This window comes from Pollicipes pollicipes, unplaced genomic scaffold, assembly GCF_011947565.3.
Source record: "Pollicipes pollicipes isolate AB1234 unplaced genomic scaffold, Ppol_2.1 Scaffold_7261;HRSCAF=8764_pilon_pilon_pilon, whole genome shotgun sequence".
In the NCBI taxonomy this organism is placed as follows: domain Eukaryota; kingdom Metazoa; phylum Arthropoda; class Thecostraca; order Pollicipedomorpha; family Pollicipedidae; genus Pollicipes; species Pollicipes pollicipes.
Genome location: NW_023597054.1, coordinates 62,833,757 through 62,846,310, shown reverse-complemented (window position 1 = coordinate 62,846,310; position 12,554 = coordinate 62,833,757). Strand labels below are relative to the sequence as shown.

Genomic DNA, 12,554 nt, shown 5'->3' with positions numbered 1-12,554 from the left:
GGCCTTGCTATGCGTGTGATGGTGGTGCAGTTGGTGGTGGTGCACCTTACCTCGATGGTGCAGTTGGGGGGGGGGGGGGGGGCGTCCATAAATTACCTTATGCGTTTTGGGCCAAATTTGCATTGCCCCGCTCCCTCCTTGGTTACGCACGAATTACGCTAGGCGAAAGCACCGCCATTGGCGGATCTTCGAAGGGGGGGGGGGGGGGGTGTCACGCGGCCTTTCTTCCTTGGGCCGAAAGGGTACCAGAACCTAATAACGGTGAAGCGGCACCAAAACCGTTATTTCAGATTTTTCATTTTCGAGAGGCCTCAGACCCCAAGGGCATGACAATGGTCCGAAATGTTATCCTCAAAGGACACAAAATTCATTTGAATCTAAACACCTAAATGTCGTGCCTCCTATTCTAACGAAGTCCTGGATCGGCCCTTGGGGCTAAGGGCACCAACACGGTTATTTCGGGGCACCTAACGTCTATGCCCAAGAGACGTTTAGTCCAAGCGAGTCATTTAAGGGGCCCAATACCTCCATTTTTGAACGGGACGTAATCCACCACAATTTATGTGCCTTTCATCCTAGTGAAATTGTAGAGCGGCCCATTCAGAGGAAGGGTGCCAAAAACCATTCTTTTGAGGCATAATAACATTTATTTTTATAGGCACCAAATTTAGAGAACAGCACCAAGAACACTGGAACTTGTATTTTGAAGACAACTAATTCCAGGGGCGCTGCTATGATCACGCCTGCCACTGACGAACACACTGGACCGCGCACTCGCCTTACTCTGGTGGGCCTCGCGCCGGTGCGCAGTTGGTTTCCGCACCCCACCTGACGTGAAAGAGCCTGTACATTTAATCCTGGACTAGCCAGGATGAAATGCGAGTGCCGTTGAGCAGAACTGACGGGTGGCTAGCAGAGCAGTTCAAATTGGTGTGCGTGTGTGTGGCTGTGTGCGTTTCGGGAGTAATCGTGACTGCCAATGGAGCGTTAATGTTTGCGTATAATTTTGCGCCTTCCTGAACGTCTTGCCGTGTTCGTTGGTAGCACGAATTGTGAATAGGTGGCAGACAATACAAGCGTCTTCTGTGCGTGTTTCTGACCTACCGCTCCTGGTCATAGCACGTTGCTGGGCCATGCTACTCCTCTGGTTCTGTTTTGGACGTCATGATTGCTAGCCAAAACTATGCTGTGCGTAGCGAGATTGGCTCCTGCTCTTTCAGCCCGCATACCGGCGTCATGTTGAAACTACCACGCCCCAGACAGGACGAGCTGCTGTACATGCCATTGGCCGTTCCGCAGATTAGTGGCGATTCATGTATGGAGATGGACGCCAAGTTAGCGCACCATCACCGATCATCGCAAAAATGAGCGCTGCGTTGTTTCGACAAAAACTAGATAAAGTTCAGAATGTGAATACAATTTGTTGGTCGCCGCGCCGGAAGTTTGATTATTGTTGGGGTATTCGGTCACGTCAACTGTTGGGGTCTTTTTGCATCCAGTGCCCGAAGCTCGACTCGACAACTGTAGTGGTCATGTGTACGCTTTCTTCTTCTTCGTCCTTCTACCATTCTACGTTGTGTTTATTTGTACGCATAAATCGCATGTTTTAAACCGCCCGCGCCTTTTTCATCCATCTTGCTCGTGCACCTTACGTTATATTGACAATAGGGTCACGATCGCCGCGCGTGGATCGTAGATCGCTTTAAATATAGTACTACGACCACCACCAGGACCGTAGGACATCCAGTGGTCCCGGGGCGGCACCGGCGATCTCATTTCAATAGTGTGGATTCAGGAATTATTCACAGTCCCTTTCATGGAGGATTACTTGGGCTCATTGCGCGTCACGAAATAAAGGCAACGACTACACGAGACTTATCCACAGCTAGCCGTGGTCCGGTGGTCCACCGCTGTCGGTGGCGCTGTGTTGTCCACCGCTGTCGATGGCACTGCACTGTCCACCGCTGTCAGTTGCACTGTTCTGTACAACGTTGTCGGTGGCGCTGCACAGTCCACCGCTGTCGGTGACACTGTACTGTCCACGTGGTGGGTAACAGGCCTGGGCATCACTTTTCGTGTACCATATTATCGTCATCATTCCAGCCGGGGAACAGGCCATCACTCCAGCCGAGGAAAAATGGTCTGCTCATGTTAACTGAGCCCTGGAAATCATTTGTTGCTCAGCGGCGGATGCAGGATTTCGTCAACGGGGAGGGAGGGGAACAAAACATGGTCAGGCCCCGAGAGTCTGGGCCCCTGCAAAATAACTTGGATTTTGGCCATCGAATTTTAAGATTAAACTGTATATTTTATGAGAGAAACCATCTTCCTTTGCGCGGCCCTAGAGGTTTCTCCCCAACTTTGGCCTACTTTCTCACCAAAATTGGGGGAGGGGGCCGAACATAGGCGGATCCTGGGGGGGCACGGGGCCATGACCCCTCCCAAAAAAACTCTGAGAGTATGTTTTGGCCCCTCCCCAAAAAAAATCCCAGAACTTCATAAAAGTTTCGTCCACTTACCGTCTGTTTTAACTTTAACTGTTTTAGCTGTTTTGTTTTAACTTCTGTTTAAGATTCAAAAGCATTTCGGTGCTTGAATGGTGTCCCTTCTAGGTACTCGCGAGAGGCACCATGCACTGGACCTCGGATCCCACACCAGCCAGCGGGCGACGAACGGTTGCTCCCCCCCCCCCCCAAAAAAAAAACAACTCCAGGCTAGATCCGCCCCTGGGGCCGAAGCCCCCCAACTGACAAGGAAACTACACCCCTGCATATAGCACACATGGGGCGCGTTCATTCCCTCCAGATCATGGTGGATCCCGTCATTTTAAGGCTAAGTACTTCATAGAAGATACGGAAAAATGAGTTAAAGTTGGCTCCTAAATATCATCAACATCAAGCACGACATCTGATTCCAAGAATGGTTACGGCTAGCCGGTTTCCGGTGGCTTGCCGGCTAGGACGTGATCAGCTGATGCCTAGTGACTAATACAGAGTTCTCTTTTCGACTGTTCTGAAGTAGTACACGATATCCTAGCCGTCGAAATGTGTTGAGAACGTGATGCACAAGCATGCGTGTCACAAATTCAATAACTAGCGACAATCACATACATGGTGTAATACGTAACCACAATGGCGCTGGCGGCCCATGCAATGATCTTCGGCAACAGTGTGTAAAATTTCGTCGAAACATGTCCGGCTGCTACTGTCTGCGACTTACGCGCCAAGAAAAATTGTCATCGTGTAGATCCCGGACTTTACGCATGGATCAATTTAGCCCAACCCGTACATACGAACAGGGGAAACGTGACGTGTAACTAGAGTGCTAGCATTCGCCAGGCCTTTGGAAATTGGAGTAAGGTCCTTCTGACTTCATCGGAAGAGCCAACAACCAATGTAGAGACTTCCAGAGCGATCAAGAGTGCCCCGTTCGATTGACATTTAGGTCCACGTGACAGCGCAGACCCACCCACAATGTGGGAAACCCAAGATGAACAGGGACGACACCTGAGCGATCCAGCGATCGCGTGGGCAGAGGCAATTCAACGACGAGGTTCTGTCAATAGTGTAGTATTCTACGGGCAAACGAGAAAAAAAAACAAGACCAATGTGGTGAACCCCTGAACTATTGGAAATGCTCCGCGGGGTAGCACATAGGAGCCCGGCCAGAGCGCAAGGCCCTCGAACAAACGGGAAGAATCGAAGACCCATGTGCATGCATTAATAACCTCGAGCGATCGAGTGCTTGGAAAAATGAACGTACAAGGCCGCCGGCAACAGCGTGTGGCCCTCCGAAAATATAAAGTACCCAATACCAGTGTGAAGGGCATCTGTGCGATCAAAAGTGCCCCGGGCAGGTCAACAGGAAAGGCATCGACGAGAGTGTAGGGTCCTCCGCAAATGGGATCCAATGGAAAGAGCCCTAGATCAATGTAGACGGACCCTGAGCATTAAGCGCCTCAGCCCTTTACTTATACGGGCCCCAGGAACAGCGCAGGGCCCTTTGAGCAAGTGGAAAGACCCCGAGACCAATGTGAAGGGCCATGACTGAGCACGGAGAGTACCCCAGCGGATTCAAATATGGGGTCCCGGGCTGGGCTCGTACGCTCTAGAGTGTACGAGCCTTTTGGGCAAATGGGAAAGCTCTGTGGAGGGCCCCCTAATCATTCAAGGGTGCCCCCGGGAGGTCAGCATCTAGGGCGCCGACAACATCGTAGGGCCTTTCAAGCCAGTGTAAGAAATGGAGCGCAACGTGGGAGGCTCCTTAGCGATCAGATTGACCTGACAGGAAGGCATAAGGGATTATGGCAGCCGCGCAGAGCCTTTGGACAGCATGATAACCGCAACAACCACACGCTCAATCAGCGAATAATCATTTTGTTCTGCTCACGGGCCATTATTTCCGCTTGTGACTATTCTTGGTCGCCTGCAGGCAAAAAGACGTCCAATCTTAATGCGTTTCATGTTTAAAAAACCGCTTGCGTTGGGTCAGTTATGGGCCGCATCGGGGCCCAAAGGGGCGAGACATAACCACGTGCCCCCCCCCCCCCCCTCCGGAACCGCCACTGCAGTGGTCTACGTGTGCGCCCTCAAAAGCCAATGCTTACCACTGGCTACTGGTCTGCGCCCACTATAGCCAATGCTTGCTTGAAAACGTTACCACCTTCCGGCATAATGAAGCCCAGTTGAGATCAGAAAAAGAACTCACAACTCATTATACGGAACACCATGTCCAAAATCAGTCCAACACGTCCATTGTTCCATTATCCCATTTCCGCCGATATTTCATACTTCATTGACGACAGACCCGACATTTATTGCCCAAATAATGTCATTCCGGAGACAATATACTCGCAACCGCACTGACCATTCGATACTACAGTGCGCGGCGATCAGTGACATGACAGTTGTGCCTGAGCGTTGTACCGGCATATGTACGTGGATGTACCACACACGACAGAAAAAAAACAGAACAAGCATAAATGACTAGGAGTTTGTTCAAAGCACACTTAACCCAAGTACTGTTCAGGTATTTTGGAACATTTGTCGATTCGATCTAACACTGCCACGCCATGATTACAAGGTTGCATTTGGCTTGTGACCCTAATTAGTGTTAAAAGTTAGCTAGCGTTTTTATATTGCTTCGCATTATACAACAGGACCACGAGAGCACAGGTAGCGAAAGTGGCTTTGGCGACCTGGAAGAAAAAGCAAACGAATACGTCAATCACGAGCGCACACAGATGCATCGAAAGCCCATGTCAGCTCCAGAGGCTGACAAAATACCCGCACGCCAGGCTGGTACGTTAAATCCACCACTACAAACATATGTACAGGACACGTCAAACCACGGCGCCCAGTGGCCCTTCCCGGTGGTATAGCGTTTAAATTGCCGATTTCGGCCCGCGGCGAGTAGCATACGAGGTAGATTTGGGGCGCGGTAGCTGCGCGGATTCGAAACCCAACTAAGGCGGCTCATTTCCGCGACAAGCAGCAGAAGGTTTTACCACTGGTCGGTTCTGTCATAAGCCGACACAGCTGCACCAAACGTTAAAATTGCTACAATGGCTTTTGGACAGCGAGCTGGGGCAAAATCATCCCACAGATCCCACCACTTGGGTGGACAGGAGCCAGTGCTCACGCAACCAGTCCTGAAGACTGGATTTTCAGAACTGTCATCTTTCACAAAACATTTTGAATTTTCAGTTTTAAACAGTCATTAAAAATATAGTTCTGATTTCCCATCGCGGATGGCTCGAATTTTCCAGCGAATTCGGTGCTCATCGGGAGTTCAACGAAATTATTTCGATCTCCCTCGAACCTTTCACTGAGGCGGTTTTTAAGAGGACTGCACGCAACAAGCTATGCACACCGGGAACTCTAAAATCCCAACGCCACTCGAGTAAAACTCATATAATTTGATCCACGAAATAAATCTAAAACTGGTTTCAGTGGCCTCACACCCCTTTATTGTTCTAAATCTTTGAATGAGCCGATGATAGCATGAACAATCGTAAAGACCAGAACAGTTAGTCGAAAAACAACCTACGTTAGCTCGCCCCGTGTGCGTGGAGCTGTTGAAGTTCCTCGAGAGGTTGTTTATCATAGTGCCTCTGTTTGCTGCCATGACCTGAAACAACGGACGTAACTTAATAGTGGGAGACTGCCGAAATGTCAACGTTCAGCCATCGTGCCGTATTGAGTGAGGCTTTGTCAAATATCTAGAAGAAACAGGTTACAACTTAGCTATTTAAAATTCCGGCATCATGTCAATCATCAGCATCGTTACGGATAAGCATCATGCATATAGCCTAATCCCATTCCATTCCATGCATCCTGTATAATTCCAACCTCATGGTTCAAAGACCTCAGGGCCTCTAAGGCCCTCTCGGCCGGCCACGGCTAAAGCACAGATTGGCAGCGGTTCCTCTCGCAAGCAAGCAAATTCGTTATAGCGGAGACTGCTGCCTTTCGGCCGGCGTACTCCATCCACATCCTGCTGCGAAGTCAGACAGCGGTACGCTTCGTGGCGCGGTCGGCTTGACCCGCTCAGGCCTGTCGTAACGCTGCGGCATCCACACCGTGTGTCCCAGCGACACATCCGAGGTGCCCCCAGCGTCCTCACTCCCGTGACACTCCATTAAAATAGATCATGATAAGGCGTGCTCTCTGCTGCAAGGGCAGGGCAGGCGGTAGTCTGTGCTGAATCACTACGTCATTATCATGACGCATGCCTGTGCACATGCAGGAGAGGGGGGGGGGGGAGTCAACATGTGCGCAAGCTTCACCGCCAAAACTGAAGCTAAGACCTAAATGAAACCATACGGCTTCTCAAATTGTGTCGAAAAGCATGCCGTCTACAGATACCAGAAGCCAGCCACAGATGAGGTGAAGGTAAAGAGCAGATAAAGAAAGGCCGGCAGGTAACGCACATTCAATCCCTCCCTTGCGCGTGTCATGCAGACCAGAGCCCATTCTCCATTGGCGGAGGCCCTATCTGAGTTGCTACTTTTGACGTCGTAAGCACCTTCGTCATACACAAGGGACTGTCCTCCAAGCCGTAGGAACTGTTGTGACGCACTTACTTCTGATGTCATAGGTTGCAACTTGTGGGTGGGGTTTGGTAATGGGGAACGCGGTCCGTGCGTACTCCGCCTGGTGCAGACTATTGCCCCACGGGGTAAGAAGAAGATCTCAGGGAAATGGCCATGAAGCCTAATCATGTCCATGGCAAGAATGGCCTCCATCCAGGCAGTGCTAACAACTAATCGCTGACTGGAAGAGGGCGTTGCCACATGCACTAAATGCACGACATGCACCGAGTCGCAAACGTCTGCTTGCGTAGTCAAAAAACAAAACAAAAAACAAAAACAGGGGAGTGTCTCCATTAAAATGGAATTTTCAAGCAGCATTTTCAAGAATTTTCAAGTGAGATACTGAGAGTTCGATTAGGTGGTGTGATTGCGTAAGCTAGTGTACAAAACACTTCTCTGCACCTATCACACGCTTATACGATATCGTTCACATCGAGTGATAAGAACACGCATCGTTACTTTAAAGGAAGTGTTCCCCTTTGAGCATACTTCAAAAACACTCCAGTCAGACATCCGGAACAGCTACGTGTAATAATAACTCTGGGTAGTGCCACTACAGAACCGTCAAGACGCAATAAAGACATCCATTTTAATTGTTTTCTAGTCCAAAATACGCTACCAACGCTTTGTAACAGCATTATATTTCTTCACTACAGTCGCGACCATCGTTGTCATGACAACGGCCGTGCACACCTGTATCGGTGGGAATAAAAGAACGAAAACAACATTTATGATTGGCCCAGCCAACAAGGAAATTTCGAAGTTTGAACCAGTGCGTGACGTGGATCATGCGATGCTCTTATCCCCAAAGCCAAAGAGCACCACGAAAGGAGCCACTGTGATAAGCGCCACATTGGCTCTTTTGTAGGGGAGGCCGTTGCTAGGCCCAGTGTACGGTACGCTGGTAGCTTACAATGTCTGGGGCAATTTAACTCATGACATATATATATATATATATATATATATATATATATGTATCGATAGAAATCGAAATTCACCATGAGGCCCGGAAACGGCCAGAGTCACTCATTCGCCCGGCTTTTCCTTTGCGAAGAAAAGATACAGTACGACTTCACAATATGCATGACGTAACGCAGCTTATTCCTATGGCCCGAACCTGACCGAATCCACATGCCCATACTGGACCAACTCAAAATCGTAAAACGTATGCAGAGGCCATGTCGTGCTACCGGACTATCAGATCCGGTAAGCCTGCCCAAAGCGGTAAGCTCAGACTACGGCTGGCAAGGCGTATCAACTACGAACGCAACATAGGGATTTTCACCCTAGTTTACAGATTTGTTGGTTCGCAAAAGATCCGGACAGTCAAAATGCCGTATCGCAATGGATCTGTCAGACTACTATAACCGTAACCAGTGCAGCAACCATTCTACCGGCTACCGCGGTTACTGCCGGCATATGCAGCCCCTCTGCCAGGTGTAACCACCACGAGCGTGCCGAGTATTGTCCGAGTTCCTCAACCGAAGAGCGCCCCTGCCAGCCTATCGTGTACCGCTGTAATCTGCCTGCCGGACACCATCACTACCAGTCTGCCGGGTACTACCGTGGCCCAGCTGCCGGGTACGGAAGTGGCCCATCCGCCGGGTATCGCCATGGCCCCTCTGCTGGGTACTGCCGTGGCCCATCTGCCGGTTAACACCGTGGCCCAATGGCCAGGTACCGGAGTGGCTCATCTACCGGGCACCGCCGTGACGCCTCTGTCGGGTACTTCACGCGAGTTGTCTTGGTTCACCGACACCACGTCTTTATTGTTTATTGTCAACCGGGAAGCATTTGGCAGATTCCTCAGCTAGAGCAGAGGCAGATTCATCCAACTTCTCAGCTATGTCAAACTCAGATCATACCGCGGCTCCCCACTTTCACATTTCAATCGCTTCCAGTTTCAATGTGTGATTTGTACGCTCCTCTTCCAAACTCACTGATGTGAGTTGAGTTGTTCTGGTTTAAATATACATTTCTTTATTGTTTACCAGGCATCATTCGGCCCATTTCCCAGGGACAAATGACGTCAGTGGTAGTCAATATGCTTTGCTGTGTGGAACTAAGATAACGCGATTACTAAGATTCTCGCGAAGCTCTCCCTCTTTCGTTCTGTCGTTACTTTCAGGCCCAATGTTGCGCTGTGCTTCGGAGCCATACTGGCCAGAATGACGGCCATCTGGGGCTGCCTGCACCAGACACTGACCATCCAAACCTGCCTGCACCGGACACTGGCCATCCAAATCTGCCTGCACCAGACACTGACCATCCAGACCTGCCTGCACCGGGCACTGATCATCCAGACCAGTCTACACCGGGCATCGGTCATCTGGAACTATCTTCGTCGGACACAGTCCATACAAAGGTAAAGAAAAGACAACGGGCAAGAGCGCCTTCACATAGAAAGACAGTGTCTGACCCAGGCATCCGACGCTGCCAGGGGCACTCGCTGGCAGCTTATGGGCGCGTTTGGCGGGAACATGATCCCGCACAATTATCCGGAACGTTAAGAAAATTTTCCAGATTTGCGTTCGACACTACTGACACGGGAAAGTTTCCCAGATAATTTTACGTAACAAGGGAGAATCCCGGAAAATTTGCCAGGCATAACCAAGATGGATAATCTTTTTTCGCTATGCATTTTCGCTTTTATCCAGGCACACAACTGATAACATTCATATACTTCATTCACGCCACAAAGAAAACATTTTGACCAGCAGGTTGATCAATTCGGTGATGATCCAGCACAAGACACTCTGAGTCTCCAACAGAAAAACTATGGCTGCGTTTTTCTTTTGAACCAGTCTACATGTGCTGGTACAACAGGTCCCCACTTAACTCATTTATTTATCAGGGTCAATGCATGCAGTGCAGTAGATAATGTCCAGCTGTCATTATCATGCCAACCTAATGCTCTATTATCTAACACTAATAAGGGACAGGCCAGGCCTAGGTGAGGTAAGCTGGGGTAAAAAGAATGTACCTGATAATAAAAGATGGTGTGGCGGATTGCCTCTTGCAGATTTCTATCCGAAAACTGTGCCACAAAGAAGCAGAGAATCTGACAAGCTGGGGAGTCAGTCATATGCTGCTGACTGCAAGTCAGGAGTGCCTCTATTTCTGAAATAGCACAGAAAGTATACAGCTATTCTTCCTAAATAGAACTAGTCATAGCAAATGTGTAAAAATAGATTTAAAACCCAATTTCGCATTTCAACTAGCATGTTGACATAACCCAGTTGTTCTAAGAGGTTTTACTGGATTTCCATGTGGCATCCATATAATCTGGAAGGATATGAAGTTAGTATTATGAGATCATACTAGTTTACCAAAAACAGGCTAACATGTTTTCTGCTTATGTAAATTGGATTTCTAATTCTATAATTGTGTAGGTAAACACAGGACCTGGTTAAGAGGCACTGACTTGCTACAACAAATTCACTGAGTGATCAGCTCTACAAAAAAAATTGGTCACAGTAAAAAAGACAGGCATATCCTTTGTTGTTCAATGTTCTCCTCAATATTATTTGAATGGAAAGCAACACATACCAATGCACTAAGTTCAATGACTTACTGCTCAATGCAGGGACACCAATTTTTATTATGTTGTGGGGATCCTGTCACTTGTTAATTTTGGCCCCAAATGTTCACTCCTCCAATGTTGAGAAAAAAGGGTAAAATCCTATACCACATAAAGCCTGAGTTTCATGGACGTCATTTGGTGACCATGACTACTACTCTGCTGCAATACAGACCATTTTCTGCATACAATTAATCAAATCACATTATTTTGTCAATATATATCCTTGCAAGCCAGATCAAACAACCAAAGAAGCAGCTCCAACTTGGAATAAGTGCACACAATTCAGTGGGTATCCTGCATTTTACCTAATGATGATTTTACCTTATTACCTAACCTAATGATGAATGTACCCAGCAAGATACCACCCAACAACAAATTGACAACCACATTTACCAAATAGAGAAATTGTGCAGGCTAGAGCAATCTGTTCCCTTTTACATAAACCAACAGTCAGAAGTGAGCTTAGTTCATCATATCTGATGTGTGCTTCAAGAACATCTTCAAGTGAAGATAATTCCCTTTATTAGACAAACCCCAGTCAAGGCAAAACCTCACCAACACCATGAAAAAAGAACATCGCTGTTGATTGAGGATGAGGGGTTTAGGTAGTTTTAGACATTTTATAGCTTTAGATATTAGACTTTACATATCAAAAAAATGCCTAAATCCCTCATCCTCAATCAACAGCAATGTTCTTTTTTCATGGTGTTGATGAAGTCGTTGGCGCGCTGAGACTGGTGCCTCAGAAAGACAGAACTGGTGACTCACAAAACTGCCTTATATAAGAATGAAAATGGGACAAAAGATTCTCTCACAGAGGGAGGGGTTATCGTCCATATTGGTACCTGAAATTACCAATGTGGATAACACCTGCCTACCAACAAGATGGGAGAACATCCGTACCTGAGAAAATGCGTGGCTGACAATCACGTACCTGCCTCCACCACCCTTATACCCGGAGGAATGGAGTACACCAATCCAATGTACCTGTTGTGTAACACAGATATAACAATGCCTCAGCTGCGCCAGAAATGAGTCTTACGCCAACAGCTGGTAACTGTCGGTAACTAATTTATGAAACCAGGCTCGTTAAACATGCCGACTCGTTGGATAATGTTGGAGACAAAGTGTACATTTTCATTCCGTTCTTGGCTCCCAATGTTTACCATAATGAAGTTCCGTCACATCGGTAGGATTCCATTGCTATAAGTAGTCGCACGGTGCTACTATGACTCCAAAAGACCGCTCGTCGATGTTTCCCCGCACTGACCGATCACACTGAGTTTCTTGCGACGCCAGAGCCTAACGTCGGGGTAAGAAATGATTGGATCACCTCGTGCCTGCAACGTAGGGACATTTGTCACTTTTTCAAGGAAAGGTGGAAACTGGTGTTGAATCGTAGTATCCGTATAACCGCAATATCTTTGACTACCCAGGCACGGCTGCTATTTTCGCACACACCACAAATGACTATCGTGTGTCATCACCACTTCCGCCGTCGTGCTTCTGCAGTAGCTTTAGATGTACTTTGATGATCCGTCCTCAGAAGACGAGACCTCGACTGGACGCTTATAGGACGGTGAAAGACTAATCAGCGTACCGTAAAGGAGGGCCACCGGGCACAAACGCTTACGGCGGTGGTATTTTAGCTGCCCGCCGCAGCGTGCTCTAGGCCGTAGGAGCCGTAGAGTGCATGTTAATCACAGACCTTTCACGATGTATTCCGTATATATGCCGCCCGGAGATGCGTTCTCGCAGCTGAATTCAGCCGAACTTGGAATGAGATCGAGTACGATATGACGTACACCGCGTTGCTGTACTCGCTCCGTGTCCAAACGACGCTGACATGAAATATGCTGTCTACAAAAAATAAGTCTG

General features: G+C 48.3%; 1 long non-coding RNA gene across 2 annotated transcripts; it reads right to left on the bottom strand.

Annotated features, from left to right (window-relative positions):
• Positions 1-4,794: 4,794 nt before the first annotated feature.
• LOC119112271 (uncharacterized) lies at positions 4,795-11,656 on the bottom strand. Of its 2 annotated transcripts, none has more exons than XR_005095702.1 (4): positions 11,611-11,656; positions 10,077-10,213; positions 6,049-6,129; positions 4,795-5,197 (listed from the first exon to the last, which is right to left on the bottom strand). It is a non-coding gene; the product is annotated as an uncharacterized LOC119112271 (long non-coding RNA). The 2 variants fall into 2 exon arrangements; XR_005095701.1 differs by having other exon boundaries at positions 11,580-11,634.
• Positions 11,657-12,554: the final 898 nt, after the last annotated feature.